The following is a 27,745-nucleotide window of genomic DNA, read 5'->3' on the forward strand; positions in this document are numbered from 1 at the left end:
CACACAGCAGAATTCCTGACAATTTTATGGGTTCCACATTCTTCTGAATGGTATAAAGAGTATTCTTAATTGTTTCTTTATCATATGTAACTAAATACAGTGCACTTTAACTGTAGTAGCACACAAACAAAATAAAAATGAGGTCCCTATTAAAGTTATATGTAACAGTCTGTTTCATTGTTGTAATGAGAAAGCACTAAGCAGTGGTTTATACTTAATAAAAATCATTGCAATATGTATTATTCACCATTTTATTTTATTTATTTTTTAATAAAAGCGTTTACTTTTTGTCTGTCCTTCTGTGAATATATCATAGTTATGGAGGACTTTGATATCCCATTAGAAGGTTCTGCTCCTTCTGTACTGATTAATAATTCCTGTTTATATTGTGCGGAGGCTCCATTCCTAAGGTGAATGGCGCTATTTCTACGCTTGCTAAGCGTACTACTATCTCTCTGGAGGATAGTTCTTCTTTTAGAGAAAGATGTTTCAACATACAGGGTTTTTTATTTCAACCAGCGGCAGCTGTAGCCGTGGTTGCTGGAGCAGCTACCTACTGGTGCGACACTCTGTCAAAGCTCATTGAGGTCGTGACTCCCCTCGAGGATATTCAGGAGAGATAATTGCTAACTCGTTCATCTGTGACGCGAATTTGCAGATTATTCGCCTAAATGCAAAGGGTTCTGGCTTTGCGGTCAGAGCCCGCTGGGCTCTCTGGTTGCAGACTCTTTTCTCTTCCCTTCAAGGGGAATATTTTTTCTGGTCCAGGGCTCAACTCCATTATTTCTACGGTTACCGGAGGGAAGGGTGCCTTCCTACCGCAGGATAAGAAAAATAGGCCTAAGGGACCGCAACTGTCTAATTTTTGTTTCTTTCGTTCTGACAAAGCACAACAGTCCTGGAAGCAGGCTCAGTCCTGAAATAAGTCCAAACAGACTAAGAAGCCCACTGAGAACAAATCGGCATGAAGGGGCGGCCCCCGATCCAGGATCAGATCGAGTAGGGGGGCAGACTGTCTCTTTTTTTCAGACTCTTGGTTCCAGGATGTACAGGATCCTTGTGTCCTGGAGGTTGCATATCAAGGATACAGGATAGGATTCAAGTCTCATCCGCCACGGGGCAGATTCCTACTCTTTAGTCTGTCTACAAGACCAGAAAAGTGGGCTGCCTTCTTAGGTTGCGTACGGGATCTCTCCTCTCTAGGAGTAATTGTCCCGGTACCTACAGCAGAAAGAGGTTTGGGGTTTTATTCAAACCTTTTTGTGGTTTAAAAGAAGGAGGGGACTTTTCGTCCAATTCTGGACTTAAAGTGCCTTAACAAGTTTCTGAGTGTTCCCTCTTTCAAGATGGAGACAATACGATCAATCCTTCCTCTGGTTCAGGAAGGACAGTTTTTATGACCACCATAGACCTGAAGGATGCATACCTTCACATTCCAATACACAGGGAACATTTTCAGTTCCTGGGGTTTGCCTTTCTGGACCAGCACTTCCAGTTCATAGCTCTTCTGTTTGACCTAGCTACTGCTCCAAGGATATTGTCGAAGGTTCTGGTGGCTCTTCTAGCCGTTGCCATAACACAAGGTATTGTAGTAGCGCCTTATCTGGGCAATATCTTGATGCAGGCACCATCTTTTCGTCTAGCGGAAGAACATTCGGAGTCCCTTCTCAGTCTTCTTCGATCACATGGATGGAAGATAAACTTGGAAAAGAGTTATCTTACTCCAAGTACAAGGGTGAATTTCCTGGGGACATTTCTCTTGCATCCCTCTTGCACCTAAAGCCTCCACCCCCTTCACCTGGGCACTTTGCAACTCTCGCTCTGTTTGTAACAAGCTCACTTCTATCCATGACCTCTTTATCTCACACTCTCTCAATCTTCTGGCTCTCACAGAAACCTGGCTCTCTCCTTCAGATGCAGCTTCTGCCTCTGCACTGTCACATGGGGGTCTTCACTTCAGCCACACTCCTAGGCCTGATAATAAACAAGGAGGTGGTGTTGGTATTTTACTTTCCTCTCATTGCACCTTTCAACAAATACAGCCCTTCTCTTCCCTCACATTTCCTTAATTCAAAACACACACGGTTCGCTTATTCTTCTAGAGACAATTACTCCTTATTCTCTCCCCTCTCTATACGTATTGCAGTCATATACCGCCCCCCTGGCTCATCAGATTTGTTTTTAGATCACTTTGCTGCCTGGCTACCTTATTTCCTTTCCTCAGACACCCTTGCCCTCATTCTTGGCTACTTCAACCTCCCTTTTGACAACCCCACTGCCTCCTCTGCAAAACAACTTCTGCAACTCACTTCCTCTTTCGGCCTGTCTCAATGGACTGACTTTCCCACTCACAAAGATGGTCACTTGATCTGATTTTCAGTTATCGATGCACTCGATCTCAAACTTCACAAACTCCCCTTTTCCTCTTTGGACCATCATCTCCTCACTTATAACATCACATCCCTCCCTACAACTCTCCCTCCTTCTACCCCTCACACCAAACTTCACAGAAGCAACAAGTCATTAGATCAGAAACAGCTCGCTAGCTCTCTCGAACCTCTCCTCTCTTCCATCCCCTCCTTTTCCTGCCCTGATTAATCTATCTGCCACTATAACGCCACCCTTACATCAGTCCTTGACCATCTGGCCCCACCTACCATAGCTCGGCAATCAACACTCATCCTCATCCCTGGCATACTCCTCTGACACGGTACCTACGCAGATGTTCCCGTACTGCTGAGCGACACTGGAGAAAATCTCTGAGTTCAGCTGACTTTCTTCACTACAAGTTCATCTTGAACTCTTACTATTCCGCCCTTAATCTATATAAGCAACATTACTTCGCCACTCTTATCTCTTCTCTTTCTTCAAACCAAAAACGTCTTTTCTCCACGTTGAATACTCTTATCTGCCCACCCCCACCTCCTACTACAACTTCTCTCTCGGCTCAAGATTTTGCCAGCTACTTCAATAACAAAATAGACTCCATCAGAACTGAAATCAGCTCTCAACATGCTACCGGGTCTCAAACCCCCTCAAAACCTCACTATCATCCAAAACCAACATAGCCATAAATTTATCTCTTTTGCCACTGTTACAGAGGATGAAGTTTCTGCCCTTATACTATCCTCTCACCTTACTACCTGTCCCCTCGACCCCATCCCCTCACAAATACTCCCTGCCCTCTCTTCTACCCTTACCCCTATACTCACACACATCTTCAACCTCTCCCTCAGCACTGGTACATTTCCCTCATCTCTTAAACACGCACTGGTCACACCTATCCTCCAAAAAACCTTCTCTCGACCCAACCCCCCCATCCAACGACCGCCCTATTTCCCTATTCCCTCTTGCGTCAAAGCTTCTCGAAAAGCTAGTTTATGTACGTCTATCCCATTTACTTACACTAAACTCCCTCATTGACCCACTACAATCTGGATTTCGCCCCCACCACTCCACTGAGACAGCAATTGTTAAGGTTGCCAACGACCTACTTACAGCAAAATCCAAAGGCCTCCTCTCTCTGCTTATCCTCCTTGATCTGTCTGCACCTTTGATACTGTCGACCACCCTCTTTTGCTCCAAACCCTTCAATCCTTCGGCATTTGCGACACCGCTCTCTCGTGGCTCTCTTCCTATCTGTCTAACCGTACCTTTAGTGTAGCCTTCTCTGGGGCATCCTCTGCCCCGTTTCCACTTTCTGTTGGGGTACCGCAAGGCTCTGTCCTTGGTCCCCTTCTCTTCTTAATCTAAATATCAACTTTAGGTTCCTTAATAAAGTCCCATGGGTTTCAATACCATTTGTACATTTGTATGCCGATAACACCCAATTCTACCTCTCTGCACCAGACCTATCTTCTTCCTTGCAAACCCGTGTCACTAACTATCTTTCCTATGTCTCATCTTGGATGTCCTATCTACACATTAAGCTAAATCTCTCCAAAACGGAGCTCCTTATTTTCCTCCCTTCTTCAAAAATTTCCACCCCCGACTTCTCTATAACTGTTGATAACTCCTACATTACCCCTACCCCACATGTGTCTTGAGGTCACATTTGATTAAGAGCTTTCTTTCACTCCTCACTTTCAGTCCTTGGTTAAAGCCTGCCGCTTCCACCTTAAAAACATCTCTAAAATTAGACATTTCTCAATCTCTTCACTGGCTTCCTCTTGCCTCCAGGCTTAAACAAAAAATTCTCACTCTGACATACAAAGCCCTCAACTGCACTGCTCCCCCCTACATCTCAGACCTTGTCTCCAGATACTCTCCCTCCCGACCCCTTTGCTCTGCCCACAATCTCCTCCTCTCTTGTTACCTCCCCATATTCCCGTTTACAAGACTACTCCAGACTTGCTCCCATCTTGTGGAACTCTCTGCCTCACTCCACAAGTCTCTCACCTAGTTTTAAAATCTTCAAGCGCTTCCTAAAGACTGTACTATTCAGGGATGCATACAACCTACACTAACCTTTCCTAACTCCACTGCTTTCCCCTTGAACCCCTTAGCATGTAAGCCTATGAGACCAGCTGTTTGTAGATCACCTGCATAAGAGCCGATTACAACAATGCAACTCTCGGCAGGGATCTCTACCCATTTGACCCCCTATAAATGTTACCTTGTATACCGCCTATGTGTATAGCACTGCGGAATCTGTTGGCACTCTACAATTACCTGATGATAATAATAATAGACTCTATATCCATGAGAATATTCCTCACAGATCAGAGAAGATGCAAGCTAAATACTGCATGTCTTGCCCGCCATGCCTCCTTGACACCCTCAGTGGCTCAGTGTATGTAGGTAATCGGACTCATGGTGTTCTGTATGGATATCATTCCTTTTGCTAGATTCCATCTCAGACCCTTACAACTATGCATGCTGAGACAATGGAACGGCGAGCATTCAGATCTGTCTCAACAGATTGTGCTGGACAACCTGTCGAGAGACTCGCTCTCTTGGTGGCTCTGTCGAGATCATCTGTCCCAAGACACGCGCTTCTTGAGACCGTCCTGGGAGATTGTGACGCAAGCCTTTCCGGGTGTGGAGCCATTTGGGGTGCCAAGAAAGCACAGGGACTTTGGACTCAGGAGGAGTCCTCCCTTCCGATCAATATATTAGAACTTCAGGCAATCTTCAATGCCTTGAAGGCTTGGCCCCTTCTGGGTTCGTTCCAGTTTATCAGATTCCAATCAGACAATATAACCTTGATTGCCTACATCAGAGCTTTCCAAACTTTTCATGTTGGTGACACACTTTTCAGACCTACATAATTTCACGACACAGTAATTCAGTTGTACTAGCAAAAAAGGAGGTTAAACTAACTTGTTTTAAGAGATACGGACACATACATAAATTATATAATAATGAAATGTCCTTACAAGTAACAGTAAGTATGTGCAAGAATTAAAAAAAGTTTAATAACACCAATAGCTACTTACTATTTTAATGGGATGTATGAGGTTGATGGGATGAACACAATTTCGGAATATTTGGTGGAATATTAGATAAAGAAACTCGCATTTCATCATTATGCATTTTTAAGCTTCCACTTCCTATCCATATATCAAGAGCATGTACAGCAATGCACTACTGGGAGCTAGCTGCAAAAAAAAAAACCCACTGACTTCAGCTCAGCGTTTAAGCTGCCGCCCTCAGAGCTTGGTGAGTCCGATTGACTACTGCCCGCACTGCATACACACTGCTGTCCCACTCATTGACTACACATGCAGTCACGAGCCAATTAAGGAGACTACACGTGCAGTCAGGAGCCAATGTGCCGCCAATGGGAATAGTTTCAGTTCCCACTGAGCTGCGCCAATAGGTTAAGATGATCTGTGTCCCCCTAGGTATCAATCACGTGTCAACCATTTGATATGCGTAGCAGGCAGGCGGAAAGTCAGAAATCAAAAACAAATTTAAAAAAAAATTTGTGCTGAAGCAGGGACACACCTACACACTGCTGCCGACACACTAGTGTGTCCCGACGCACAGTTTGGAAAGCACTGGCCTACATCAACCATCAGGGGGGAACGAGAAGTTCCTTGGCGACGAGAGAAGTATCTCAGATACTAGAGTGGGTGGAGACTCACAGATGTACGCTGTCAGCGATCCACATTCCGTGGAAAGCGGACTTCCTCAGCAGGCAATTCTTTCACCCAGGGGAATGTTCTCTCCACCCTGAGGTGTTTACAGAGATATGCAGCGAGTGGGGGACGCCGGAGATAGATCTCATGGCATCCCGTCTCAATACCAAGCTACCCAGGTACGGTTCGAGGTCGAGGGATCCTCAGACGGAATTGATAAATGCCCTATCAGTACCATGGAGGTTCAGACTCATATCTTTTCCCCCCATTAACGCTTCTCCCTTGTGTGGTGGCTCGCATCAAGCAGGGCGAGCATCAGTGATTCTGATTGCTCCATCGTGGCCGCGAAGGACGTGGTTTACGGATCTGGTGGGGATGTCTTCATCTCCTCAGTGGAGGTTACCTTGTCGCAGAGATCTGCTGATACAGGGTCCCTTTGTTCATCAAAATCTAGATTCTCTGAGGCTGACTGTGTGGAGATTGAACGCTTATTCTTAGCCAAGAGAGCGTTCTCTGAGAGTGTTATTGACACTCTGGTTCAAGCTCTTAAACCAGTTACTTGTCGTATCTACCATAACGTGTAGAGGACTTACTTGTTCTGGTGTGAATAGCGTGGCTTTTCCTGGCATAAGGTTAAGGTTGCCAGAATTGTATCTTTTTTTCAGGATGGACTGGAGAAGGGTCTATCTGCTAGTTCCCTGAAGGGACAGATATCGGCCCTGTCGGTGTTATTGCACAAGAGATTGGCTGAGCTTCTGGATGTGCAGTTCTTTGTTAAGGCTCTGACTAGGATCAGACCTATGTTTAGATCTGGGGCTCCGCCCTGGAGCCTCAATCTTGTTCTTAGTGTTTTGCAGCAGGCTCCGTTTGAGGCTAGGGCTGGGCGATATGGGAAAAAATGAAAATCGAGATTTTGGACCTAAAATATTGCGATTTTAATCCTGATTTTTAAAAAATAGATTTTACATGACACACAGCTCTATGAAACCTTACAGTTGTGTTAGTTACACAAATTTAGCAGATATCTAATAGCAATTAGCAAAATCTTGGTATTGATTGTTTTATGAAGTTCTGAATCCTTATTCTAGCAGCTCTGTCCTGCAGCATGATCAGAAGTTCATAAAACTGATACAATTAGGAGAGACTGGGGGGAAGAATTGAAAGCACACTATATACAATTACATTAAAGCAAAACATTTGGGCTATTCTAATGCTAGGAAAAATGTAATCAACACTTCCTATATTCTCTATTATTGAGGTCCATGCAGATTTTTGTATGATTTTTGTTGGAATATAGCCTCATACCTCCCAACAAGTAACACACTTCTAGTGTTAGCAGGCAGCTGAGGTTTTTGCAGATATTCAGTACAGCAGTGATTTGCAACCTGTTTTTGCCGTGGCACACTTTTTTACATTAAAAAAATCCTGCGGCACACCACCATCCCAAGATTTTACAAAATCACACATATATTATATATATATATATATATATATATATATATATATATATATACACACACTATACTGTCATGCCATGCCTCCTACAAACTATACATGACATATAATGACATCATAATGATTGTCTGTGAATGAATGTCAATGTCATGGTTGTAAATGATGCCTGATGAGCCTGTCACATACCTCCCAATATTTCAAAATTTGAAAGAGGGACACCCCCGCACTGTTGTCAGTCTGCCGCGGCACACCTGAGGATCTCTCACGGCACACTGGTTGAAAAACACTGCAGTACAGCATAATGTGTGAACTGCTCCTGTCACTCAGTTATGAGTCTCTCTCACTGGTATAACATACCAAAGTTGAGCTGAACTAGCAAAGCTCTCTCTGCCTGCCCGTCCCCCTCCCCTACCTGCCTCCCTTCTGCTTACCATGAGGGGCTTGTTTTCTTTCCAAGTTACATGTCATGACCTCCCTCTGCATGCTGTGATAAATCCAATTTGCATTGACACTCAGAGCACGGTATCTCTGGGCTTGGGCTGCCTTTATTTTATGCATATACTCCCACAAAGTGGCACAGAGGATTACAAGGGAGCCCACAACTTCCCATACATCAGAAAAAAATATTTCTTTCAAAAAGGAAGCCTCTTCTTTAAAATAAATTCTTGTTGAAGGGTTTAAAAACATTTCAGAATGTGCACCATGAAAAATAGATCAGACAGTAGAGTAAAAGTGCACCTGTGCTTCCCTGTCTGAGCTATTTTCCATGGTGCACTTTCTGAACTGTTTGCGTCAATAAATACTTTCTTTTATAGAAGAGGCTTCATTTTTTATATGTAAACAAGCTTTATTTTACCTGTGTAGGCAGCTGTGACTGCTGCCATCAGAGCTGACCCAAACCGGCAAATTCCTGCATAGCTTCTCTACTCCCCCCACCCCCTCCTCCTCCTTTCCCTACAGAAGCCTGCGCGCAATAAACAGTTACAGCCAGCCCTCCTGTACGTCATAGGGGGCGGGGTTATAAATCGCATACTTCCGCAATTCGAAATTGCAGCGATTTTAAAATCGTGATTAATCGCATCATGCGATTAACCGTGCAGCCCTATTTGAGCCTATGCATACTGTTGACATTAAATTGTTATCTTGCAAGTTTTTTCTTTTTGTTGGCTATTGCCCCCCTTAACTGTTTTTTTCATGCAGATAAGGCGGTTTTACGCACTAAATTAGGGTTCCTCCTTAAGGGGGTGTGGGATCGTAACATTAATCAAGAAATTGTTGTTCCTTCCTTGTGTCCTAATCCTTCTTCAACGAAAGAACGTTTGCTTCACAATGTAGATGTGGTTCGTGCCTTGAAGTTCTATCTTCAGGCTACTAAGGAATTCAGTCAATCTTCCTCTTTGTTTGTCATCTATACAGGGAAGCGTAAGGGGCAGAAGGCTACTACGACTTACCTATCTTTCTGGTTGAGGAGTGTTATCCGCTTAGCTTATGAGACAGCGGGGCGACAGCCTACTGAGAGGATAACGGTTCATTCCACTAGAGCAGTGGCTTCCTCTTGGGCTTTTAAGAACGAAGCCTCTATAGATCACATTTGTAAGGCGGCTACCTGGTCCTCCTTACACACTTTTTCTAAATTTTACAAGTTTCATGTGTTTGCTTCAGCTGAAGTAGTTTTCGGGAGAAAAGTTTTGCTGGCTGTGGTGCCCTCAGAATAGGGTCCGCCTCTTATTTTTTTTTGTTCCCTCCTGTTGTTCATTCAGTGTCCTCTGGAGCTTGGGTATAGTTTTCCCAACAGTAAGGAATGAAGTCATGGACTCTCCCTGCCTTATGGAAGGAAAACATAATTTATGCTTACCAGATAAATTCCTTTCCTTCCTGGCAGGGAGAGTCCACGACCCTGTCCATAATTTATTTTTTGTTGGGTGGCTCCCTTTTTATAGTTTCTTCTGGCACCTTTATACCCTGATGTTTCTCCTACATTTCCTTGTTCCCTCAGCAGAATGACTGGGGGGATAGGGGAATTGGGAGGGATATTTAAGCCTTTGGCTGGGGTGTCTTTGCCGCCTCCTGGTGGCCTGGTGTTGTATTTCCCAACAGTAAGTAATGAAGTTGTAGACTCTCCCTTGCCAGGAAGGAAAGGAATTTATCTGGTAAGCATAAATTATGTTTTTTTTTTAAGTCTGTTTCTTTTTTTGTTTACTTTAATTTAACATTTGTTTTTACCAAATGAGCACTTATTAATATCCATTTTAAAGGGAACATGAAACTCAAGTTTTGTCATTCATGATTCAAACGGAACATGCAATTTTAAACAGCATTCCAATTTGTTTGTTATTTTTGCTTTGTTTCCTTGGTATCTTTTGTTGGAAAGCATACCTAGGTAGGCTCAGGTGCAGCAATGCACTACTGGGGGCTAGCTACTGATATCATTGACATTTGCTCATACAATCTGTGCTGAAAGAGGGAACCTCCCTGTAACACCCTGGAGCTGCAACATCACAGCAGGACTCACTTCAGGAGCTACCTGCGGGGATAGCAAGGTCCACGCAGGTCCCACCCACCATTTTGTCCACGGTCTTTACTGCATCGGCAAAGGGGGCACATGCTCTGTAGTGCAAGGTTAGAGGTAACCATCTGCATTGTAGCTGCAGATTAATGTGAAGACTGTTACACAGAGCACTGGGATAAGACAAACAATACTACAGTTTGGGCCCATCATTGGAAGCTATCCCTGCACACTGGATTGGGGACAATAGGCCTATAAAGTATTACACTGCGCAATAGTGCTTCATACATTTTATAATTGGCACCATAAGCCATCGATCCTGGAGTGCACCCCAAAGACCCATAGCTGGGACATGTACTATGTTTGTGATAATTAATGGCAGCTTATGTAACTGTCTGGCATGAATATATGGACAGTCACTTTAATTTAGTATATACTCTGCATGGCCCTTTATAAAGATATGTCAACTTGCTTGGGAGCTCTGTAAATTTGCCCTGTGAGCACATCTATTTTACTCTAGATCTCTGAACATTTTTTTCACTTGTGAACCTTTAGATTGCCTTTTAGAACTTGTATGTACTAACTTTTGGCAATGTTTGCTATTTAATTGCCAAGTGTCATATTTTCTACTATATCTATGAGTTATCAACCACTCCTGCATTCAAACTATTTAACTCATTATCATTTATATTATTATAACATTAGACCTACCTTTACACAGGCTTGTGGACCCTTCTCCTCATTTGCCAATTCTATGTCTGGAAGTGACTTGATTTGGGTCTAGACGCATAGAGCACTCTGGCTGAAACCCCCAGAGAGATATTCTAATAAGATTCAAGCACTTTCAAGATAAGGAGATGTCTCGAAAAGCCCAACCACTATGTTTTAGGGGAAATGTTCTACAATTTTACCAAGATCTTTCCACATGGTCATACCAAGTTAGAAGAGTTTACTGAGGAATAAAAAGATCCCTTATAGATAGGGTTTTCCTACCCAGGTGTGGGTTCTGTGAGAAAAAGTGTTTAATCTGTAAAATACTAGATGGCATTGATTCCTACTGCTCATCACTGGACCCACCTGATACCTCCCTAGCTGAATCATTCAGTCTAAAACAATCTTCCAGATGATTTTCTAAGGGGACGGAGAGGTGGCAAATTGTGGGACCTATGACGCTTTCCTGTCCGTTGCACAAAAGACCACTAGCCCAAATTATTTGAGCCATTCCTCCAGGTCAGACTCTGATTACCCCCCCCCCCAGCTTCACCAAGGTATAAACCAGCTTCAGGGACTATGTATCAACAAATCATCAGGTTGAGATTTTATGTACCCTATGATACATTTAACAAGTTGTATCAACTGGATAAGTACCCCCCTATTGTTGTAATAGAGATAGAATGCACAATCTTGAGTAGATATTCTTTCTATAAAATTGTTCTGAAGGGACTGTGAAGGAACCCCCCCATATTGCTTTCTTAATTTCCTATGTCAGGTAGAGAGAATATGTTTTCTTGTATTCTTTATGGTTTTATATAATATTTTTGTATTTGTTCAACAACTATTCTTTCCTTTTGATTTGAGTTTCACAACTCCTCCAGTGGGCCATTAGAGATAATCAGAAGCTCTATGAGATCCTGCTTAGCTAGTTTCCACCCCCACAACCCAATATGGTACAAAAAAATTGGGATAGTCCACATTAACTTTGCCTTTTAGATTTAGCAAAAAATAGGCTGATATCCTTTTCCGCCATGAAACTACACTTTATAAACCAAAGAGAACCAAAATACTTTGGCCATGTGTATACCCAACACTATCATAGCTTGGGAGCATCTAAGAAATATGGGGCTAGTATCCTTCTTAAAGGGACAGTCAAGTCCAAAAAAACACTTTCATGATTTAAATAGGGTATGTAATTTTAAACAACTTCCCAATTTATTTTTACCACTAATTTTGCTTTGTTCTCTTGGTATTCTTAGTTGAAATTCATATGCTAATTTCTTAGACCTTGAAGACTGCCTCTAATCTGAATGTATTTTGACCACTAGAGGGCATTAATTCATGTGTTTCATATAGATAACATTGAGCTCATGCACGTGAAGTGACCTAGGAGTGAGCACTGACTGGCTAAAATGCAAGTCTGTCAAAAGAACTGAAATAAGGGGGCAGTCAGCAGAAGCTTAGGTAGAAGGTAATTACAGAGGTAAAACGTGTATTATTATAACTGTGTTAGTTATGCAAAACTGGGGAATGGGTAATAAAAGGATTATCTTTCTTTTTAACCCCTTAATGACCACATCACTTTTCCATTTTCTGTCCGTTTGGGACCAAGGCTATTTTTACATTTTTGCGGTGTTTGTGTTTAGCTGTAATTTTCCTCTTACTCCTTTACTGTACCCACACATATTCTATACCGTTTTTCTCGCCATTAAATGGACTTTCTAAAGATACCATTATTTTCATCATATCTTATAATTTACTATAAAAAAATTATAAAATATGAGGAAAAATTGAAAAAAACCCCACTTTTTCTAACTTTGACCCCCAAAATCTGTTACATTTCTACAACCACCAAAAAACACCCATGCTAAATAGTTTCTAAATTTTGTCCTGAGTTTAGAAATACCCAATGTTTACATGTTCTTTACTTTTTTTGCAAGTTATAGGGCCATAAATACAAGTAGCACTTTGCTATTTCCAAACCATTTTTTTTTTCAAAATTAGCGCTAGTTACATTAGAACACTAATATCTTTCAGGAATACCTGAATATCCCTTGACATGTATATATTTTTTTTTAGTAGACAACCCAAAGTATTGATCTAGGCCTATTTTGGTATATTTCATGCCACCATTTCACCGCCAAATGCGATCAAATAAAAAAAATCGTTCACTTTTTCACAAATTTTTTCACAAACTTTAGGTTTCTCACTGAAATTATTTACAAACAGCTTGTTCAATTATGGCACAAATGGTTTTAAATTCTTCTCTGGGATCCCCTTTGTTCAGAAATAGCAGACTTATATGGCTTTGGTGTTGCTTTTTGGTAATTAGAATGCCACTAAATGCCACTGCGCACCACACGTGTATTATGCCCAGCAGTGAAGGGGTTAATTAGGGAGCATGTAGGGAGCTTTTTGGGGTAATTTTAGCTTTAGTTTAGTGTAGTAGACAACCCCAAGTATTGATCTAGGCCCATTTTGGTATATTTCATGCCACCATTTCACCGCCAAATGCGATCAAATTAAAAAAAAAAACGTAAAATGTTTCACAATTTTAGGTTTCTCACTGAAATCATTTACAAACAGCTTGTGCAGTTATGGCACAAATGGTTGTAAATGCTTCTCTGGGATCCCCTTTGTTCAGAAATAGCAGACATATATGGCTTTGGCGTTGCTTTTTGGTATTTAGAAGGCCGCTAAATGCCGCTGCGCATCACACGTGTATTATGGCTAGCATTGAAGGGGTTAATTAGGTAGCTTGCAGGGTTAATATTAGATTTAGTGTAGAGCTCAGCCTCCCACCTGAAACATCAGACCCCCTGATCCCTCCCAAACAGCTCTCTTCCCTCCCCCACCCCACAATTGTCCCCGCCATCTTAAGTACTGGCAGAAAGTCTGCCAGTACTAAAATAAAAGCTATATATATATTTTTTTTTTTAAAAAGCATATTTACATATGCTGCTGTGTACGATCCCCCCTTAGCCCCCAACCTCACTGATCCCCCCCAAACAGCTCTATAACCCTCCCACTCTAACTTGATAGGCGCCATCTTGGGTACTGGCAGCTGTCTGCCAGTACCCAGTTTAGAAGAAAAAATGTTTTTATTTTTATTTTTGTAAGCATTTCTGTAGTGTAGCTTCCCCCCACACAAAACCAACCCCCCACCCCTCCACGATCTCTTTTTGTGCTTTTGCACAAACAAGATTAGGCCAATTATTACTTAAAAAATTTTCCGTAGTGTAGCAGTTCCCACCCGCTCCCACCCCGTGCACGCGCCCGCCCGCCACCCTCCGTGCACGCGCGCGCGTCCGTGCGCGCCCCCCGGCGGTGCCGCCCCCAATCCCACCCCCCGTGACTTAACACAGCACACCGATGGCCGCCCACCCGCCTCCCAAGTCGGCTCCCACCCACCAACGATACCGGCCATCGATGTCCGGTGCAGAGAGGGCCACAGAGTGGCTCTCTCTGCATCGGATGGCCATGTAAGGTTATTGCAGGATGCCTCCATATCGAGGCATCACTGCAATAACCGGAAAGCAGCTGGAAGCGAGCAGGATCGCTTCCAGCTGCTTTCCACACCGAGGACGTGCAGGGTACGTTCTCAGGCGTTAACTGCCTTTTTTTTTTAGGACTTACCCTGCACGTCCTCGGTCATTAAGGGGTTAAACAACAAAAATTCTGGTGTTGACTGTCCCTTTTAATAGATCAATTCATTTTATACTAACTCAACTCACTAAATATTTATGCCTCTAATACCAATTATCACCTTTTTTTAATACAATGCTTTGTCATATATCCTTGATAATTTTTATAGGCCCAATTTTTCTAGGTGGAGACTTAAATCTTCCCCTCCAACCATAAATAGATAGCTCAAACCCCAATATAAGGATCTCTAATAGAACAGTCTCCTCCCTATGGAACATATTGAGAGATCATTATTTATATGATACATGGCGTTTTGTCCATCCAGACAAAAGAGATTATACCTTTTAAGTGACACATATTTTTATATCTCCAATTTCTTATTCAGACCATTTTGTAGTTAAAATAAAGATCCTATAGTTAGATGACCCCCTGATCCTTATGTGTCGAAGCTAGATTAATCCAGGTTGGACAACATTGACACAGTAGATAAATTGAATAGAACAATCTACAAATATTTCCAATTGAATACTCCCTATGTGGATAAAAAAATCTGCAATCTGGAGAGTTTATTAAAGTACAGTTGCAAAATAAAATTAATATAAAAAAATTGTAAAGCCTATGAAGTTAGCTTTCAAATTTTCTTATGTAGAATATCTGCATAAACTGACTTAATTGGATAGTAAGGTGCTGAAAGTATTGGGACAGGCTAAAAGAGCTCTGGACATTTTTTTAATATAGACTATTAGGCTACATCTCATAAAATAAAGAGTGTGTTTTATTATGAAAGCTATAGGGCAGGCAACTTAAACATTTGTTTATCTATTAATTACATTTGCCAGACCATTTTCCATGTAAAACCACCCTCAAAATCCTCACACAGTTCCACAAATATTATACTAAATTATATAACTTAAAGGAATCAAATATATTACCCACCCATAAGGCAAGCTTACTGTCTCATATAGAGAGTTGTTCCCTTCCTAAATTGACATTAGAACAAGTACTTGAATTTAACTCCCCTAAAAAGAAGAAGTTTGGAGCAACACGAGCACTTGGTCAAGGAAAAAGTCCTGGCTCTGATGGGTTTGCCATTTAAGACTGACAGATTTTTGCCCAAATGTTGACACAGGTTATATTTACCGAGTTAGCTAACAGTCTCCAATTTCTAATTTTCACCTTCTATGCTAGAGGTGCATGTTGTAGTGCTTCCTAAGCCTCGAAAGCCCTCTAATGTTCCGGCAAAGTTTGCCCAATTTCTCTTTTAAACGTGGATATAAAAATTTATGCTAACATTTTAGCAGGGAGGATAAATAAAATGTAACCCCTATTAATTCACCCAAATCAAATAGGCTTTACTCCTTAAAGGGATACTAACCCCTCATTTTTTTCTTTCATGATTCAGATAGAGCATGCAATTTTAAGCAACTTTCTAATTTACTCCTATTATCAATTCTTCTTTGTTCTTATGTTATCTTGATTTGAAAAAGCAGTAATAAAAGGTTAGGAGCCGGCCCATTTTTTAGTTCAGCACCTTGGTAGAGCTGCTGATTGGTTTGCTACATTTAGCCACAAATCAGCAAGTGCTACCCATGTGCTGAACAAAAAATGGTCTGGCTCTAAAGCTTACAGTACTGCTTTTTCAAATCAAGATAGCATGAGAACAAAGAAAAATTGATAATAGGAGTAAATTAGAAAGGTGCTTAAAATCTAATGCTCTATTTGAATCATGAAATAAAAAAATTGGATTTAGTATCCCTTTAATGGTCAAGATTGCAAGTTGCGTGGCAAATCAGTTGCGAAAACACCACGCACCTTATGGATTTTTTGCATTTGGGGTAACGCAGCTATTAAAAGTTGCAAAATAACTTATTTTATACGTGCATTAAGCCGCGTAATGCAAACAGAAAAATTGCGTGTGCGTCCACATAATCCCCATAGAAGTCAATGGAGAAAACAAAAAGGAAAAAAAACACACACATAAAACCCTAATATGTTCTGCAAAGCCCAGGACGCATTCTCCTTGAAAAGGGTACATGAAAATGCAAATATTTCATATTGCAAAAATGTTTTCCCAACAGAATATTTTCTATTAATTTCTAAATAAATATTTTTCTATATATGTGATGATGTTTGGACTGATATATCTATTTATAACGAGATATGTATATACGACTATATATATGTATAGATATCTCAAGATCTATATGCAAAGTTCGCTTTGAAAATCCCTCTGAGATATTGTTTAATGTGCATAAGATTGTAATGTAAAATGGGGGCGGAGCTAGCCAGCCTAGGAGATGGCTGCTTTCTGACGGAGCTCCTGTGCCCTATCTAAATGTGAACGTTAACGGCATTAGCCACCCTGCACTTTGAAGCTCCAGATTGCCTGACATGTGAGCAAAATCACTCCAGCCCATGATACGAGGGTCCTGCTCTGCTTGTCAGACCGACATATACAGCAAACGCTCACTACGCACTTAGGCCTATCGCGGCGCAAATCCAGCTTGGAGCCGATCGCCTTATACTGGTCACTTGGGAGCATCGCAACAGTGAGCCATTCAAAGAGAACACCCCCGGAGAATAAACCGGACCGCTAAAACAAATAGCTGCTGGGGACCGGAGCGGACCGCACTTTGAAATAACCTCCGTGGTAGGCCGCATCCCACGCTCAATTACACAGCGCACTCGACATTCAAGGTCCTGCTATGGAGACAAGTTGAAGGGCGAAACACTCTAGGGTAAGAGAGGGGATAAATTGCGGTAAACTGTCTATGACACTAGCACCGGGGACATTAACAAAGAACTTTAATATGTGCATTCTCAATAGAAATAACCGCTCACAAGCCGCAAACATCATTCTTCTAACAGCTCAATCTGGGATGTAATCCCCCATGTTAACACCTTCAACGTCCTTACAATGGAAATGATGTAATCACACCCCCTCCACTATAAGTTCTCAAATACTGCTCTAAGCAAACAAAACTGCAGTTTGTATTTCTGTCAAGTACCTGCACCATTAGCAAAAGACTTAATGAACTGCACATAGAGCATTAATCAGTGCCTCTGCCTCTATCTTAAAGCGACAACCAAAGCAAGGAGGCTTGACCTCTTTAGACACATACAGCTATGTCTCCAAAAAGGGTTACTAAACCAAGTAAAAGCACTAAACCTCTTAATACACCTACTCATTCAGTAAACAGCTTTTTCAAGACACTAGAAGCTAAGACACCAGCTCCCATGGAAGAAGTGTTACCAGATCAAAGGTCTAACCAAAGCTCATCAGACTCTGAAAGTGATCATACACCAGAAAATATTACAATCCCTACAGCCCTTTTTAAAACACTACCATCAAAGAAAGATTTTTCCTCCCTCCTCTCTCAGGTCAAGCAATGCATCAAAGATGAAATTTCAGACCTTAAAAAAGATATCACAGAAATCGGTCACAGAGTTGAAGCTCTGGAAAACCGCCAAGATTTACATGCAGAAGCCATCTCAGACCTACATGACACTATTCATAAACAAGATACGTCCATTACTGAATTAGAAGATAAGATAGACGATGTTGAAAACCGCAGCAGACGTCAGAACATCAGATTGAGGGGAATTCCTGAATCCATTTCACCATCTGATATTGAACAATACCTCCAAGATCTGTTTAGCACATTAAAAAAAGAAGAAACGCCATCCAAAATAAGTCTAGACAGAGCCCACAGGGCCTTACGCCCCAAACCGCTAGCGGGACAACCACCAAGGGATGTTATAGTCCGTGTCACTAACTTTCAAGAAAAAGAAGAGTTAATGAGACTAGCTAGAGAACAACAGCCCATCAAATATGAAAATGCAGAGATACAGATGTTTGCTGATCTATCACAGAGAACTCTTACAAAAAGAAAAGAACTCAAACCACTTACTATGTTGCTAAGGAAGCTAAATATACCGTACAGATGGGGTTTTCCCTTCCATCTCTTGATCCTCTGGAGGGGGAAACGCTTCACATGTTTATCCATCAAAGATATACCAGGTATATGTAAAGATCTGGACATTCCATCTCCCCAAATGGAGGAAAACACCACTTCACAAGAGGGACATTCAAGCACGGACAAGCCCTCCCCCCTGCCACAAAGAAACGAATGGAGACAAGTCTCACAAAGAAAGATGCGCAAATCCACACAGCCAACATCTCCAACATTAGATGAAAGGAGATAGGGACTAATCGCCTCCTCCAAAGATGCAATACTCACCAATTTGAGTCTACTCCTAGAGGGATACCAACTGCAAGTACCCCCAGCAAACCTTAATATATTGGACCTGAAAACCCTGAGAAATGCTGATATGAAGTTTCAAAGGGTAAAATGTTAACTGTTAACTGATATTGACGTTTTTTTTTTTTCTTGTTCTCATTTAGTTGGGAGTTTATCTCCTTTAAGATAGAAATATGTTGCTAAGATTGTTATGTCTTATTATGTTTCTTCACTGTCTTTTCTGTTCACCTTTCTTCTTCTGTCCTTTCTTCCCTATCCTTTGTAATTCTGTATTGCTAAATACTCACATGCCAGAATGCAAAATATGTTATTGTCAACCACCCTCATTTTCATTGATTACACATGATGGTTAATCATACATCACAAAACCTCAACATCTATACGCAAAACACCAAAGGCCTCAACTGTCCCAATAAAAGAAGAATGGCTATTCTAGATCTCCAAAAAAAAGGAGGACATATCCTAATGCTCCAAGAAACCCACTTTAAAGGCAAAAACATCCCCAAATATTTTTCTACACACTACCCCCTACATTTCCATAGCTCTAACCCGCACAAAAAAATTAATGGAGTGAGCATCCTAATCCACAAATCGATCCCTTTTACCAAGACACATATTATACGTGACAAGGAGGGCAGATATCTATGCTTGAAAGGCCTTCTTTACGGTAAACCGGTAACCTTAGTGAATGTTTACGCCCCAAATTCCCATCAAGATAAATTTATAACATCAGTAACGGATCTAATTCTTACAGAGGCAAAGGGATCATTGATCATAGCAGGAGATTTTAATCTTCCCTTAGACCCCACTGTTGATTGCTCAAACCCACTCACTAGAGCTAGAATCCCACATCACCACACCGTATGGCAAAAATTTAAACTTCTCGGCCTACATGACACATGGAGGTATTTCAACCCCCAAAAATTAGACTTCACCTTCTTCTCACACCCTAATAAGACATATTCTAGGCTGGATTATATTTTAGTAGATCACCTAATATTATCCCACACCATACACTCAGGCATTCAGCATACAACATGGTCAGATCATTCACTAGTGACATGCACCATAAAATGGCCTACAGCTCCCACCAAACCTTTCCAATGGAGATTAGATGATTCAATATTACTAGATCCAGCACAAAAGGAACTCTTTCTAGAACATATAACCTCATACTTCTCCATAAATCTGTCACCAGACATTAATGTGACCACCCTTTGGGAGGCCCACAAGAGCACTATAAGAGGCGAGTTTATCAAGACTGCCGCCCAAATCAAAAAGAAAAGTCGAGAAGAGATAAATTTACTAGCTATGGAAATCGCAGATTTAGATTTCAAACACAAATTGAACCCCTCTGATACTTCTACCCTAGATCAACTCAAGCTTAAAAGAGAAAATATGAACTCTATACTGCATATCCAAACACAAAGAAAACTTCTGCACTTACACCAAACATTCTACAGGGAGGGAAACAAGTCAGGGAAGCTTTTAGCCAGGGCATTAAAAAAACAACAACAAAAAACTTACATTCATTCCATCAAAACATCACATGGTAAACAATTAGAAGACACCAAGTCCATAGCCAGGGAATTCAAGGAATTCTACCATAAACTTTATAATCTTTTCCCTCTTAGAAACCCGCAAAATCATATACTCCTCTGTAATCGATATCTAGACAGCCTGCCTATTCCCAAGCTTAACGCAGACCAATGCCAGCACCTAGATCGCCCCATCCAACCATCTGAAGTACTAGAGGCAATAAAACAATTAAAACAAAACAAAGCTCCAGGCCCTGATGGCTTTACAGGACTATACTATAAGACATTTGCTTCTGTTCTAATACCCCACTTAACATCACTATTTAACTCCATACCAGAAAAATTACTTTTCCCAGACACTATGATGCAAGCGAATATCTCAGTCTTAGCTAAACCTGGCAAGCCCCCAAACATTCCAGCCAACTTTAGGCCCATCTCTTTATTAAATATTGATCTCAAACTATATGCAAAAATACTAGCCTCCCGCCTCAACCACATTCTCCCATCCATAGTTCACCAAGACCAAGTAGGCTTTGTCCCACATAGAGAAGCAAAAGATAATACGGTCAAAGTACTCAATTTGCTAGAACATGTTACACAAAACAAGACCCCGACTGTTTTCGTATCCACCGACGCTGAAAAAGCCTTCGACCGACTGGACTGGACATACCTTCTTTCGACCCTACAGCATTTCCACATCCCAGACTCTTTTATCCAAAAAATTCTTGCTTTATACTCAAATCCCACGGCACAGATTAAGATCAATGGAACCCTCTCTGAGCCGTTTGAAATTCGGAACGGCTCCAGACAGGGATGCCCCTTATCACCACTTTTGTTCATTTTATCCCTAGAACCCCTGGCTATTAAAATAAGACTGAACGACCAAATCCACGGAATATCCATAGCAGACCATATGCACAAACTGGCCATATTCGCGGACGATATCCTCTTGACCCTCACAAACCCTATATCATCGCTACAACAAGCAATCACTGAATTAACACAGTTTGGGACGATATCAAATTTCCTAGTAAATATGTCTAAATCTGAATACTTACCAATACATCTGACAACTAACGCCCTTAATACATTAAAATCCATTTGTCCCCTCAAACAGCAAACAAAATTCCTGAAATATCTTGGCATTCACATTACCCCAGATAAGACAGATCTCCGCAAATATAACTATGGAGGCCTGATCACAGAACTCCAAACACTAACATCCCAATGGCTCCCAAAAAACATATCCTGGACAGGTAGAATACAGGCAGCAAAAATGACTCTACTACCGAAAGTTTTATACATTCTTCAGACAGTTCCTATCCCAGGCATACAAAAAGATTTAGATACTATGCAAAAGATCATAAATGACTACATTTGGAAACGTAGACCCCCAAGGATTAACAAAAACACACTCTTTAAGCCACCAGCAGAAGGAGGCTTGGGAGTTCCCCATCTTCGCTCTTATAAACTCGCTATATCCCTACAGAGAATTCTTGATTGGTACAAATTTAATACACCTAATCACAAAAGCTGGGTCCAAATTGAGTCTAACCTAGCTACCACAGACAACCTAAATACCGCAAGCTGGAACCCGGCACATTTTGCCAAACACTCCATCTCAACATCATCCATTTCCAACGAAACCTGGACAGACTGGAAATACATCTGTAAAACACCAAACAAAATCTCATCTAGATACTCACCCCTCACTACACTACTGAACAACCCGGAATTTAACCCCGGCATAACCCCAGGTCCCAACTCTCACACAGACCCTCAAAAACTCCTCCCCATATATCTCCTAATAGAGGATAATAAGACCATTAAAGGAAAACCCCAACTTGACTTAATAGAACACCCCTTCCTCTCTTCTTGGCTCCGTGTACACCAAATGAAACACTATATATCTACACATAAATACAAAGGTGACCTATTTCGCTCCCTTACAGCATTTGAACAGATCTGTATATCCAAAGAGAATATTAAAGGAATAATCTCCAAGCTATACAAACTTACCTTAGCACTCGCCTATCCAGACCTTCCATCCTACACAAAGAGATGGGATAATGAATTACACTTAAATACACCAACAGAGACATGGCTACACAGATTCTCAAATCTTTCGCATTCAGCACACTCAGCCCATGCAAAGGAAACTAATATCAAACTATTAATGAGATGGTACTTAACGCCAGCCAGAATTAAATATATATTCAAACAAACCTCAGGCTCATGCTGGAGAGGATGCTCCAGGGAAGGGCACCTTTCCCACATTTGGTGGGATTGCCAACATATTAAATCATTCTGGTCTGGTGTTTTTGAGACCATCAACAAAACCTTAGGTAGCCAAATGACACCCACTCCAGAACTAATAATGCTAAGCCAACCACCGGAGGTCACTTGTAAAATAAGGAAACACCTTTACTACATCATGCTAAATACAGCCAATCAGTTGATACCGAAAAAATGGAAATCAGCAAACACACCCACCATTTCAGATTGGATTGACTTAGTCAATAAAAACTTAAAACTAGAGAGATTATACTATCTTAAACTAGACCAACTATCATTATATCTGGACATGATGTTTTTGTGGGAATCTGTTCAACATAACACTCAGAACACATAATATAATTGCTCAATAACATACATAACCAAAGTGATACAGAAATTTTGGTATTCATAAATGTCTAAGCTTATCTCTTACACTACATCCTTTATTTTCTTTTTCTCTTTCTGTCTTCACCACTATTTATTCCCCTTTCTACAAGGCAAGAGACAAGTTACTAATGTTCCACAAAAATGTACCTGGTTCAAGTTACGACTTATAAGAAAAACAGATTTATTGATGTCCTCACATTATTAAAAAATGGGAAAGTTCTCATGCTGCACTTATTAGTCTAGAGATCTTGGACTTTCCGGAACCACAGCGAAACTGTGAAGAGACTCTAAGCCTGAGGCATCATAGAAAACAAAAGCTTTAGGCCCTAGTTGTTGTGACTTGACTCAATGTGAAAGCTTTATTTTCTTTGTATCTATGAAAATAGACTTGCCTTATACTACTCTTGTATTACTCTGTTACTTTATCACTGTATTAATGTAAAATTCAATAAAAAAATAAAATAAAAAAAAAAATAAAAAAAAAAAAAAGATTGTAATGTAAAATATTTTCATTATTTCTATTGTTAAACATATGTCTGTACAAATAAATCCATGTTTCTCTATGTATGTGTATGTATGTCAATGTAAAATCCCTGCATCATTTTTTTTTTTTTTTAAACACCCGAGGTCTCGTATCTTTGAGCCCTTATAACTTTTGTGTGCAATATTTTATTTTAAGCATTTTTATAAGACAGTGTTAATATGAGTGTAACTGTACTTTGTAATGTATTTTGGAAATGTTTTGTGAAAATTTTATGTTGTGCAAAACTGTTAACTGCAGCTCTTTGAGTGCGGAAATGATTGTTGCACAAAATGCGAATGCACGTGCGCACTCGTGATTTTTCAAGACTTTACCTGCGCAATGGAAATTGATTGCGAAAAGTCCATATTGTGTGCGGAAAAATCATTATGTACTCCTTTTAATCTTGCCCAAAGGGAAGCCCGAGATAACACAAATAAAATTCTACACTTGATGGATTATGCCACAATTCACAAAATACCCTGTGTTTATCTCTTTGGATGCTAAAAAAGCCTTTGATAGATTCAGCCGATCCTTTCTGAAGGCTTCTTTAGCTAAATTTGGGTTTGATGACTCATTTATTCAAAAAATCTTTGCTTTGTATCGTTAACCAACAGCAAAAATTAAAAAAAAAGGCTTAATTTTTGCTGTTGGTTAACGGTATAGAGCAAACAATTCTTTTTCACAACCGTTTCAAATCTTCAATGGCACCTGACAAGGTTGCCCTTTATCTCTGATTCTATTTATCTTGGCACTGGAAATATTAGCCACTACCCTTAAACATAATTCAGATATTTCAGGTTTCAAATATGTGATAAGAAATATAAAGTAACCCTATATGCCGACATTGTTTTTCTAACTAATACTAAAAAAATAAATACCCTCCCTGAAGCATAGTTCACTAAATTATGATGCTCTATTGCAGCATATAGAAATATGCAAAACAAAAAGAGAATCAGTCTGCCAGGAACGAACAGCAGCATCAATAGCTTGTTATATGGCCCGGTTGCCACCTGGGAGTAGCCCAATTGTGCTTTTCAGAGAGGAAAACTTTCCTGTAGTATATTAGTCTGATCCCGCCAACATGGTCAGTCCAGCCCCGAAATACCAGGCAATTCTCCTATGAACAAGGAGCATGACAACCCCAGACGATCGTTTCGGCCTCCTTTGGGCCTCGTCAGTGAGGTGCAGCCATATCCCTCTAAGCAGATTGGGCAAGGAGTCCACGTCTGTTTTCCCCCATCACCCTTAGGGAGACTATCTCCAGGGTCATATTTACATATGCAAAACAGAAAGAGAAGCATATAGAAATATCACTGCTACTGCGAAAGTTGGAGAGTAAACTTTTATCATAGATAGACCTAGAGTATATGATTCAAATGGCAATTCTACCACATTTTTTTTTTTATATATTTTTTCCAAATGACAACGTTTGGCCAATAATAATCTTCGAAAAACAATCTCTTTATGTAAGTCCACAGCTTAATCAAGAATATATATAACAATTATATCCATAATTCCATATAAATATATATATATATATATATATATATTTTTTTTTTATATAAAACTTACATATTACACAAATTGGAATTGAACTCAGGGACTCCTATATAAAATAGTCACTACTGTGCTACCAACACCGTTAATTATGGGAAGAATAAAATACAATATAACATATTTTATATAATGCTTTGGTTTTGTTCTTATTTTATATAGGATAACCCTGGGTTTGATTCCCATTTTTGTACTATGTAAGTTTTTTTTTTTTTTTATATATATATAAAATTTTAGATAGATGTTCATATGCATATAATTGTTATATATATTCTTAAGTTGTGGCTTTATATCTAGAGATTGTTTTCCGTGGATTATATTCTTTTTTCCTAAATGCCCCTAATGAATGAGTGGGTTCAAACTGAGCATGACTTGGCAAGATAATAGGTGGCCTTCAAGGGCTTAGAAATTAGCATATAAGCCTACCTAGGTTTAGCTTTCAGTAAAGAATACCAAGAGAACAAAGCAAATTTGATGATAAAAGTAAATTGGAAAGTTGTTTAAAATTACATGCCCTATTTGAATCATCAAAGTTTAATTTTGACTTGACTGTCCCTTTAAGGGAGTTTAAACCATTTCTACCAAACCATCACCTCTTACTTACTTGATAATTTATCCTTCCCACTAAAGACTACTACTCATAATATGACAGAGAACACTTTGCACCGATTGATCCCTTGTTAAATAATAATTAAATAATAGCAAATGAAAACTATCCCGTGTCTTCTCTAACCATTCCTCACAAAGCAGACATATATTGTGCACTCAAAGCATTTAGAAGTGTATATTACAATCCTTTCTCCCTAAAAGGAACACTTTTCCTTACCTATAAAATGCTTGCTCAGATACATTACCCTCATATACTGTATGGTGGGAAGAAGTGCATCAATCTATAAACAAGACAGAGTGGTTTTTGATTTTTAAACAGATATATACATCCACTTCTTCAGTCTTAATAATGGAAATGAATATGAAACTGTTGAGTAGGTGGAACCTTACACCAGCACGACTGGGATTGATAATTCCTGGGGGTTCCGACTAATTGTTGGAGAGGGTGTATAGACAGGGGTACATATATGCACATTTTATCAACGTATCCAGTTGCTCAAACGTATTGCTCTGTAATTAGAGTTGAGATGGAAAAAGCTGTATCACTCCAACTACCTATAAACCCAATGCTGTTCCTCTTTAATAAGTTCCCTAAGATAGTGTTCATTGCAATCAAACCTGATGACAATGATAAATAACTGTACAAAGCCACTGATACCTGCGTATTGTAAAAACACTTCCTTGCCTTCCCTTTTACCTATTGAGGAAGAGAGTCTCCATTACTTCACAATTGGAGAAATTCCATTACGCACAGATCAAACATATTGATTATAATTACTCTGTTTTACCTGGGATGATTATGTGTCAAAACTAGTATAAAGATTTAATACAGCTGATAGTCTGCTGGATATGGACATTGCAATCTGCAGATAAAACAAGTATAACAACTGGAACATTGAATTGTGTCATCAAGAGAATAAGACACTGTGAACTATTTATTTCAATATTTCCTTGTTTTATTTGTTAGTGTTTTGAAAATGTTAAACAAAAATAATAAAATTAAAATAAATAAGAATAATGGAACTTATAGAATAAAACACATGCTGAAAATAAAATACCAAAAGGCAAAATATAAAGGGAATTATATACTAGCATAATCAGGCAAAAGAACTATTCGATTAAATGGGTACAATACAATCAATAAAGAATACATTTAAAAGAACATTAAAGGGATATGAAACCCAATTTTTTTCTTTTATGATTCAGATAGAGCATGCAATTTTTAGCAACTTAATAATTTACTCCTATTATAATTTTTTTCATTGTTCTCTTGCTATCTTTATTTGAAAAGCAGGAATTTAAGCTTAGGAGCCTGCCCATTTTTGGTTTAGCACCTGGGTAGCGCTTGCTGGTTGGTAGCTACAATGCAGTGAGACATAAAAGTACAAAAAGAAAATGCTGTGATGTGTTATAACATTTTATTATGGCACTATTGCTTGCATATAACTGTATTTAACCAAGTAGGGTATTGCTGCTCCTGAACCTATCTAGGTATGCTTTTCAACAAAGGATGTAAAGGGAAAATTGGGTTTAATAAAAGTAAAGTAAATTTAAAAAAAAGGTTTATTAAAATTGCATGCTGTATCAGAATCATTTCCATTTTGTAATAAACCATACTCCTAAATACCAAGAAAATGTGTATATGTATGTTTGTATGTTTTCTCCACAAAAAGCTATGTATAATTGAACATGTTATTTGATAATTTGTGCAATAAACATTAGATACATTAATATTAGCTCATTTTAGCTTAATATTGGCTTAACATTTTTGGCTACTGGTCAGTAAAATCAACCACGTGGTGCACCCTTGAAAAAGTTTCTGGGGAGAACACAATATTGATTTATTGTCTCTTAAATGTCCTGAAAAGTATAAAAATTGTGATCAAGAAGTGTCATTCTAACCTGTCAGTGCCATTGCAGACTCGCTCCTCTGTATTTTAGACGGTACTTAAGGTAACGCTGTAATCATTCTTTATGCTCTGTATATTTTTCTTTTCCAATAAAGGAAAACCTCAAAGGAAGCCATTTACACACAATTCATAAAAATGTATTGATCCATTCCAAAAGACCAGCTTGGCTAAATATCAAGCAAAATAATTAAATGTCTTGTGGAGGAACTAAGCAAATCCTTTGACCAATATTATCACAGTTCAGATAACCTTCAGTGTGTTTCATTATTTAGTGAGCGTACT

At 39.8% G+C, this 27,745-nt stretch overlaps 1 protein-coding gene across 1 annotated transcript in view; it reads left to right on the top strand.

Moving 5' to 3' along the window:
• Positions 1-27,745, top strand: part of ZMAT2 (zinc finger matrin-type 2) — an 88,713-nt gene that overhangs the window by 16,163 nt on the left and 44,805 nt on the right. The window lies entirely within an intron of this gene.

Source organism: Bombina bombina, chromosome 6, assembly GCF_027579735.1.
Source record: "Bombina bombina isolate aBomBom1 chromosome 6, aBomBom1.pri, whole genome shotgun sequence".
NCBI classification, from domain to species: domain Eukaryota; kingdom Metazoa; phylum Chordata; class Amphibia; order Anura; family Bombinatoridae; genus Bombina; species Bombina bombina.